Source organism: Mastacembelus armatus, chromosome 15 (assembly GCF_900324485.2).
Source record: "Mastacembelus armatus chromosome 15, fMasArm1.2, whole genome shotgun sequence".
Lineage (NCBI taxonomy): Eukaryota > Metazoa > Chordata > Actinopteri > Synbranchiformes > Mastacembelidae > Mastacembelus > Mastacembelus armatus.
In genome coordinates this window covers 843,962-854,167 of record NC_046647.1, presented here as the reverse complement: position 1 = coordinate 854,167, position 10,206 = coordinate 843,962, and positions in this window count along the sequence as shown.

Here is a 10,206-nt window from a genome sequence, read left to right as displayed (position 1 = left end):
GCAATCCCCTCAGAAAACGCTTTGTGAGCGGGTGATTGAACACCGATCTGTCTCCAAACCCCTCATATCATGTGCTGAAATAACCGCAGCGTATGCCTGGTGCTAAATGCCAAGTTTCTCTCCAGTAATAACTGGAGAAAAGACAGAATCGTGGCGAGAGGGTATGCAACGGAAGAAACGCCGTTCTCCATGCACTATCTCTCAACGTGGGCCATTTAGCCCCATAGGACGCTGTAGTCGAGCGGGCGCGCGCCCCTTGTATAGAGGCGACGACGCCGGCGAAAAAAAAAACCCCAAACTCTCTAAGCGGTTCCTCTCAGCAGCCAAACCCACAGGTGCTGCCCTATTATCGGAGGGCTGACTATTACGCCCCCTGCCTGTGACAGAGCATCCTCCCTCCATGGAATCTTTCAAGGGGAAGATGCCAGCATGCGCTGCAGAAGGGGAAACCATGATCCGGTCCGGAGCTATCAGAATCACTTGCAGATCCTCCTCCTGAACCCAGGCCAGCAGCTGAGGGATCAGGGAGATCAGAGGAAACGCATAGAGAAGGTAACGGGGCCATGGCCGATGAGCGAAGGCGTCTATGCCCAGCGGGGGATTGTCCTTCGCACGCAGAGAAAACCACAGGTCGCAGTGCGCGTTGTCGCGAGCTGCGAAAAGATCCACTGTGGCGTAACCAAACCTGCTCCATATCTGAGCCACCAAGCTCGGATGGAGATGCCAATCCCCTGCGCGAGGACCATCGCGTGACATGATGTCTGCGGCAACGTTGCATTCTCCTGCAATGTGCACCGCTTTCACGGAGAGAAAATACGTGAGTCCACAGCAATAGGCGAGGGAGAGGAGATGAGCCAAGCGTACCCCCCCTTGTCGGTTGATATATGCCGCAGCTGTCGTGTTGTCCGTTCGGACCAAGACGTGGCGATCCCTCAACAGTGGAGAAAAGTGCCGAAGAACTTTCAACACTGTGAGGAGCTGGCTCTCTGACCGTCCACTCCCCCTTTACTGTACGGGAGAGGCAGGTTCCTCCCCAACCGGATAGGGAAGCGTCCATGAACACTGACACGTGATTCGATGGAATTCCCAGGGGAACCACTCACGTCAGAGCGCGTGGGTTTTTCCAGTAAAGCAGATCCGGGCCCACTGACTGGGGGAGGGATAGTATATGCCACTGGTGACGAACTGGGTCGAGCTTCAGGCGGATAAACCAGCGCTGAAGCAGCCTTGTATGCAATAGGCCGAGAAGCACCACCGGATGAGCCGCTGCCATCATTCCCAGGAGGCGCATAACCGATCGAGCCCTGACGCGTCTGCATGGGGTGAAGTGAGGCAGTAGGGAGGAGAGGGTTGCCGATCTCTCCTCCGAGAGTCAGGCCCTCATTTGTAAAGAGTTCAGTTCGACCCCAGATACACTATGGACTGAGTGGGCTGGGGCGCGCTCTTTTTCCAATTTATGGTGAAACCTAAAGAGCTCAAATGATCCACTAGTTCTGCCGTCTGCTGCCACGACTCCTCTAGGGAGTGGGCCAGCAGAAGCAGGTCGTCGAGGTAGAACAGGACTCTCATTCCCTGTCTCCGAAGGGGCTCCAGTGCCGTCTCGACGCACTTCGAGAAAGTACGGGGAGCCAGCGAGTACTCGAACGGCAGGCGGTTGTACTGGTAGCTGGCCCCTTGGAAATGGAAGCGCAAAAAATTCCCTGTGATGGGGAATGATGGACGTGGAAATATGTGTCCTTCAGATCTATCAACGTGAACCAGTCGCCTCGGTGAACGCACTGAAGGAGCTGGGCCGTCGTTAACATGTGAAATCTCCTGACCTGCATCGATTTGTTGAGACGCGTCAGATCCAGGACGGGCCTCATCTCTCCCGATTTCTTGGGAACCAGGAAATAATGGGAATAAAATCCACGGGCCACATCGACCGGTGGAACCACAGAAACAACTCCCTTTGATAACAGATCTTGTAGCTCTGTTAGCAACACCCGCGCATGCGCCGATGAGGCAAGGCGAGTGTTTATTACCCCGCTGAATGGCGGAGGGGGCCGTGCAAACTGAAGAGTATGGCCGCTGTAGATGAGCTTGTCCATCCAGCGGTCCATTTCGCAACGCTTGCGCCACTCTGGATAAAAATCCGAGAGAGGGCGAGCTGTCATGTGAAGCCCCGTTGCCACTCTCTGTGACAGCCATTGTATTGCTATCTGCGCTGTCAATGCACCCGGAAGCGGACCGGTGGTAACCATGGGGAACCCTGCCCGAAAGGGACGATGGGACATGGAAATAGCCACCTGCGTGATGGGGGAGAAGGTCGACACCGGAGCCTTTAGCTTGGCTGGCTCCGACGCTGCCGTGGAGAGACAAGCGGAGATGGTAGGTGATCGAGGCCAAACAGGTACACGGCATGGCACCTGCCGCGGATTTGTGGGATTTTACAACAGAGCAAATGGCCACTAACTTAAACCAATGTGGGGGTTGAATGTTTGCTTGACCCTTTCATGGTATGTGGTTCTGTCTGTTTATTGGTTTAGTGTTTAGGATTATTTTTGTTAATGAGAAGTACGATAATGTTGTTAATGTGAACTAAGCTGTTAAATGAGAAGTAAGCTATTGCTAATGAGAAGTACGCTATTGTCTATGAGGAGTAAGATGTTATTGTCGATAAGAAGTGAACTATTATTGTCTATAAGAACCGCCTTAGAATTTGTCCCATATCATGAACTGGGCATATGAATGAGGTGATAATTTTATAAGCTTTGTGGTGACTCCTTCAGTGTCTTGTATGCACAATGTGTGTACAATAAGGGGACGTTGCTCGGAACGAATGTGTCATACAAACTACCTGGCTGAAGAAAGTTACCCAAAGTTAGTGTTTGTCTGATAAGATCCGACCATACGATGAGATGGGAAGATCAGTGTGAATGAGAAATTATTGTGTGTGTGTTATAAGCCCAATGAAAGTGTAAGCACCAGCCCCAGTGCTAAAATGATGGTTGATAAATGGGTTAAAAGTGTGGTTAAAGAATGTTGTTCAGAAGGAGAAGTGAAAGAAGGAAAACAAAGAAGGAAGAAATAAAGTGGCACTCTTTTCAGGAGTGAGAAAGGGAGACAGAAATAGAAGTAAGAAAAATCTGCTGCAGAAGTAAGGGTAAAGGTAGAAAAGTGATGTTGAGGAGAATAAGAAGGTAAAATAAAAATGTAGGGTGAGAAAGTAGAAGTTATGTTTTGCAGGTTCGTCAAACTCCAATGGGGACACATCAGACCCACAACACGGCACCAGTGGGATCACAACAATTCACCGCTACGATGGACACCTTGGATGAAGCTGTGCGGACTGCAGTTCCTCTGAGAGTCTGCTGGTTTGAGATTTATGATACTGGACAAAAGGGGAGTGAGTCACCAGCTGATTATTGCACCCACATGGTAACTGTATTCGCTGCACACTCCGGATAATGCGGCATATAGTCACCTGTGGAAAACTGCATTAATAAATGTTTCAACCTGGCCCAAGGAGTTGCGTCAAGATGTCATGTGTAGAGTCTGGGAAACAGAGACTTTTCCAAATGTATGGACACGTCTTACACGCAGAAAGGAACCGAGAAAAGTCAGACATGGACCAGGTAAAAAATAAAATTTTCTAAACTGCTCACCAGCAGGAAACTACACCACCTCGCAGAAGGAGCCTGCGAACTCGACAGAACAATGCAAGGAGATGTCAGAGGAATCAAGGATTTGTTCAGAATCAGCTTCAAAAAAGGACAGTTTCACACTTTAAAGGACATGGACACATATCCTATAACTGAATCAACAAAGACTGATGAAATACAATTGAATGATTGGACCTCAGGAAACCCATATGATGACAGTGCTATAGAAATACCCTGACTAATAATGTAATGGTTTTTTCCCTCTGATTGGTAATTATAATTTTGTTGACACTTTGTGTCAAAAGGGGGGAATATGAGGATTTTACAACAGAGCAAATGGTCACTAACTTAAACCAATGTGGGGGCTGAATGTTTGCTTGACCCTTTCATGGTATGTGGTTCTGTCTGTTTATTGGTTTAGTGTTTTAGGGTAGAAGGTTGTAAATAACTGTCAACAATTTGTTTCTTTGATGGTAAGAAGACTGAAGATAGTACCTGAACAAACATGTGGAGTCTGTTCAAGATTAGTGCACCCCTTTTGTGTCAAACTGTATATAAACTGCTCTTGTAACACAGACGGCAGAGGACTTCTGCAAGGACGTCCTCTCCGGGCCCGTGATTAAACCTGAGATGATTCATCACACTTGTGGTTGTTTTCTGAGAATTAGCAACTCTCAAACTTAAAGAAATTTCTACCACAGATTGTACCGGCCGAAGTGGGCATCCTGAAGCGGTTGAACCGGCTCAGGAGGGACGGGGAGCTTACACCTGTTAGCGGCCATTGTGATAATGCCCGGGAGTTCTTGTAATAGCTGAGGAGCTGAAGAGGCCAGCGTAGGCCGCTCCGCTAGCATGCTAGCGGCAGACATTTACAGACAATCCCCGGAGGGGAGGAGGTGGAGCGGGGAGACGTCCGCCGAGTGGCGTAGTAGGAGGGCAGAGTCATCTGACTCTGGGCCTAATGCTAATTTTAGGATGGGTTCGAGCTCGTCCTCCTGGCCGGGAGTTTCCTCGGTGGGGAGAGAGAAGGGAGGAACCGTGGGAGCGGAGGGCAGCGCAGAGGGAAGTGGCCTCTCCTCGGTCTGCCAGCACCGTTTAGCGGCAAGGATGAAGAAGTCCGCTCTCTGGCGGAGTGCCTTGAGGGGTAGCCGCTTGCAGAATGCATAGTTAGCCCTTGGAGTGAGGGCTCTGCCAGCGTGTTCCGCTCCCATGCAGCCCATGCAGCGTGGGTGCAGGTCGTCCCCGAAGATGTAGCCGGTAACACACTCGCCGCAGATTCTGGTGACGCAGTCTGCCGAATTCATATTGTTGGAAGATCCTGTTCTCAGTGCTTAGGCTGAAGAAAAGAAAGGGAACAGCCGCCCGAACCGCCGCCTTATATATGGGAGCTGCGGACGTGTGGTCACGCGGGCGAAAGGGGCCCACCCCGGGTGGGCATAAATGAATTTCTCTTCAGTGCGCAGGCGCGAAGAGGGGATATGACCTATAGCGATAGCCCAGAGGGCTGCGCCCCAATGAGACAGAACTTGAAATGACATTAAAGCAGAATCAGTGCAGATAAAACACTTTAGATAAAACACTTTCAGTTGTCATATGCAGAGCTAAAAAGTTTTTAGCTTGGACTTAACCTGTTAGACCTCCACCCCCTTTTTTTTGCACACGGCCGAACAACACGTAGCTAAATTAAACTAGCTGTTGTTCTTACATTTTAAGAGTTATATTGACGACCTTGGTGCCGTTTGAAGCAAAAGCGTCCCAGTTTTCTATTGGCGTGCTGTAAAATGTGAAATATGACTCCCCTCCCCCTCTAGCATCCAGCGCTGCCTGCCCAGTGTTGTCTAGGCAACATTTACACTAAGGAGGGGGCGCATTAAAGCCCACTGTTGCGTCATCTGGCAAAACGTATCATATACTGTTGTAAAGGTGTCATCATTTGGCTACAAGATGCATCAGTCACCATTGACGAACAATGTGACTGACTGATATTACTGTCAATCGAAGTTAGACTATGCCCCCTGACTGGGATGTGCTCTGAGGATGTGAATTCTATTGGTTTTACCGTTAGCTAGTTACGCTGTGAAACGTAACAAACAGGTTTGATTGAGGCCTCATGTGGTTCACAGAAGCTTGCTATGTCAAACTTTATTGAATAAACGGCAAAATGTACTGTATTGTACAGTATTTGTACTTTTGTTAAATATTAAGGAACTGTTTTCTGTTTTTTCAATCCTAAATTGCTTTATACCGTTCGAACCGTGAGACTTTAAGCTTTCATTTGACATATATTGTTACACTTCATTCAAAATTATCCAGCGATTTTTGGTGTAATATCTGGACATTTCCCCCACCAGATCGCTGGCGATCTACCGGACTGCAACAGGTTTTAAACATTGCCAGAGATGAGGCTTGTCTAACATTATCAGGAAGCTTTATTATTATCCAGCTTTTAGCTGCATAAAACTGAAACTCTCCCTGTTTAGTCCTGACTCTGGGCACGAGCAGAAGGCCTGTCCCTGATGGTCTCAGAGTTCGAGATGGTTCATATGGCATCAACATGTCAGAGATGTAATGTGGTGCTGAGCCATGAAGAGACTTATACATAAGCAATGCTGTTTTAAAGTCTATTCTCTGAGCGACAGGAAGCCAGTGCAGAGATCTGAGAACAGGAGTAAAGTGGTTGTACTTCCTGGTTCTAGTCAGTCTGTTATTAGTTTAAAAACATGCTGCTTTGTCTAAGTTGTAGCTAGCTAACAATGGACTGTTCATAATGCATTTCAAAGTGTGTAACATGACGCTTGCTCCATTAAAAAAAGAAAATTGGCTGCTGTTTTCCTGCCCTAATTTAAAACACTTTGCTACTGTGATCTTGACTGACCTTTGTGATTTAATGAAAGTCCTATGAAATAAAATTAAAAGAATAGATGGACTTATTGTCCTTCTTAAAGCTGATAGTGAGATAGTGAGTTAGAAAAAACAATACAAGTCTTTTTTTAACAAGCCATTTTTACCAATCATTTGCTGCATCTTGTCCCTAGAACAGACACTTACATCCTGCTAGTGTCATTGGAAAGTGGGTCACTCATCAGCGAGGGCCCTCTGACAATTAGCAGTACTCTTTGTCAGAAACATGTTTATATATTTTTCATGCTGGGAAATGATTGAGAAACATTTTGAAACTCATGGATAAATGGGAAAATTGTGTTTTTTCCAGAAATGTCATGGTGTTATAATATAAAGTAGCATGCAAGTACAAGTATCTAGAAAGTAAAATCAAATACAGTAATGTCCTGGAGTAAATGTACTTTGGTACTCTCCAAAGTACATTTACTTTGCAGCTATTTACTAGTGCCTACAGGGCAGTGAACTGAACTGCTCCCTCTGACCTCCTTCAGATGTACAGAATACAAGCTCTGACATCAGATTAAACAACAAGGTTCCACATTTATTCAGTGTCTAAACCGCACTTTTGGCTTGCACACTGCCAGGACCCAAATTACTGCTGATAAATACTGTGAAAAAGACATTATCTGGCCAAGTCAAATGGACTCTGCAGAGCAGAAATTGTCTTTAATGAGTACCCATTCTCACATTTGGGCTTTTGACACAGAAAAACATTGAAACATCACTGTGGTTATAAAGTAACTGTGTATTGTCTTGTATTATTCATCACATGTTTGTAAGCTTCAATATGGTATTAACAACTGTTACTGTGTACTAATAGTCTGAGAATTTGAACCTAAAAAGGAAAGTGGATAACCATACCCAGACCAAACCTTGACATTTGCTAATCAAAGACGAATAAATGACAGTTAATAATCTTTAGTACCAAAGTGAAGATAAATTTGTAAATTTTCATGTGGCAGCATTTTCATTGTTCAATTGCACTTTGTTGAGAAGTTACGAGGCGTCATGATCATCAGACAACCCTCCTCCGTTGTAGGCAAATGTGTATAGATAATTCTAAATCTTTATCGTCAAATATCTTGAAACCTTTAGCCAACCAACACCTTTATCACGTTTTCTAATTCATCTACTCAAAATATGGAAGAATTAGTACATTTTATCTCAATCATTTCCCAGAATTTGTAGACCAATGTTTTTTTTCCGTGAGCTTTAAAACTGTATAATTTTGAGTTTGTATCTTAATTCAATTTCAATTCAATTCAATTTTATTTGTATAGCGCCAAATCACAATACAAATCATCTCAAGGCACTTTACAGAAACTAAAACTAAAAACCCAACAAATCACTTATGAGCAAGCACTTGGTGACAGTGGAGAGGAAAAACTCCCTTTAACGGAAGAAAAAACCTCCAGCAGAACCGGGCTCAGTTTGGGCGGCCATCTGCCTCGATCTTAGTGGTCTGAAAAGCTACACAGCAATGGGACCAACCCACCCGCACACCGGGTCAGTTTTTCACAAGAAAGCATGAAAATGTTACATGAAAAACCAATAAATGAATGGAAAGTTACATTATTGGTATCAATAAAAAGATAAATTTTTAATAATTGGTTTGGAACCATTCTCATTGCTATATCACATTTTGCAGTAAAGTTATGGTGCAAAACCGCACCAGGTTTTTTAGGTTTCTAGGCCCTCAGATTTTGTAATGCAGGATATCGTTCGCCATGAAGAGCCACAAATGTGCATCTGGAATCTTCCATTGGTGATTTCTCATGTGGAGCAGATATACGCCACAGATTTGGCTCCTGGAGACAATCTGCATGCTGAGCCATGATACAGTCCTCACACCTGAACTAAAGTGCCAAGTATACATCCATATAGCTACAACCTGGGGGGAACAAGCATGAACCTTTTAGGCTTAAAACAGATTCTGCTTGAGTAATTTGTTTTGAATGACTTTGGTTGTTCCTTGGCTGTGTTCCCTGGATTGACCAGTTTTTAAGCATGCAACTTGACTAACATTAGTATGTGAAGGAAAAAAAAGGAACTCACAATATCAGGGCTTCAGGCTTTTTGTTGCATTCCTACTAGAGGCCACAGTAACAACCATCTAACCATCTTTGATAGAAACTATCGATACTGGGAGGTTCAGGAGGCTCCTCCTCGCAGTATTCATATGTATATTAAGGACTGATAATGGCCACTGAATGACGTGACGACACTTGAATCAAGCAGCTCTGATGGTCAACACACTTGTCACCAGAGCTGGAGATTTTTAAAGGGCCACTCCAACAACTGTACACATGCAGATTAGCCTATTTGTATGTAAAAGTGGTACTGAGTCTGTGAAAGCAATTGTATAGTGTCTTATGTGGATCTGGAAGAACTTGATGTTGATGTCATCATGATTGCAGTTAGAAGACTACAAATTTATAAAACAAGTCTGCATTACAAACTGGGGTATGAGGGCATGTACCACTCAGGATGTGTTAAACATACTACTGACTGCCTGATAGAAAATGTAGGATCCAGTGTTTTTGGATTTTCTAAAACTAAGTATGAATCTCTGAAAAACTTTATAGTTGAAAAATTCTGCTCAGTGACTTTTACCCCAAGTCTCTGTAGAGAGGTAGTAGCTGTGATTAGAATTACAGTTCTTCTCCATGATTTCCACACTGTCTCAATGATGTGTGACTCCAGTGAAACAGTAAGAATAGAACTCAGCCCTATGCTCCTTAATTAAGAATTCTTTAGTTTTTATTGCTCATCTTTTAGCTATTGTCCTACACTGCCAACACCCTTCTCAATCTCAGTTACACATTGTATTAATTGGTGGGATGGGTTGGGTAGTGACTCATGATGTATACTGTACAAGTTGGTGAGGACTGTTTAGGCAACATTATCTTCTGAATAACAGAAATGCCTCACAACAGAAAGCAAATCCAGTTCACCAACTGAACATTTACTACAGGGTTATTCAATATTTCTTTGACAGAGTGAAAACTACACTAGCGACGTACTATTCACACTATCAGTCAGAGGTTTCGACCAATGTGAGAATGCATGTCCAGACTTTTGATTGGTAGTGTACCAAATAATTACCAGTTCTTTCTTAGCAAATAGATGTACCTGCTGTGCTTTAATTCAAGTAGTTGGTTTTATTTTAAAGCACCATACTAAATAGTATATTTTTGAATGAAAATGTTTAAGTATGCATCATTAAAAGCATAAGTAAAAAAACCTGGAGAGGTAGGTACAGTACATGAACCATGATTATCACACATGATATCGCATCATGTTATTGAAACAAGTGTGTGTAGGCATGTCAAGAATGAATTACTCATAGTGTCAACTATCCAGCAAAAATGGCAAAATACCCCAATACTATCATGGTCAAAATAAAAGTGCCAAAAGGTGATTAAAAACTGTGTTTAACTGTGCGTGTTTGTGTGCGTGTGTGCATGCGTGCGTGTTTGTGCATGCGTGCGTGTGTGTGTGTGTGTGTGTGTGTGTGTGTGAGAGAGAAAGAGAGACAGTGTTGCTATAAAGTTGTTTCTTTGTAAACCTGGTTAGTCCTGTTAAGAAGGAGTGGTGTGTTTCTCTCTGCTATGTCTCTCTCACTTACTCTTTCTAGTCAGGTTTCGGCTGTGAAGAGGCC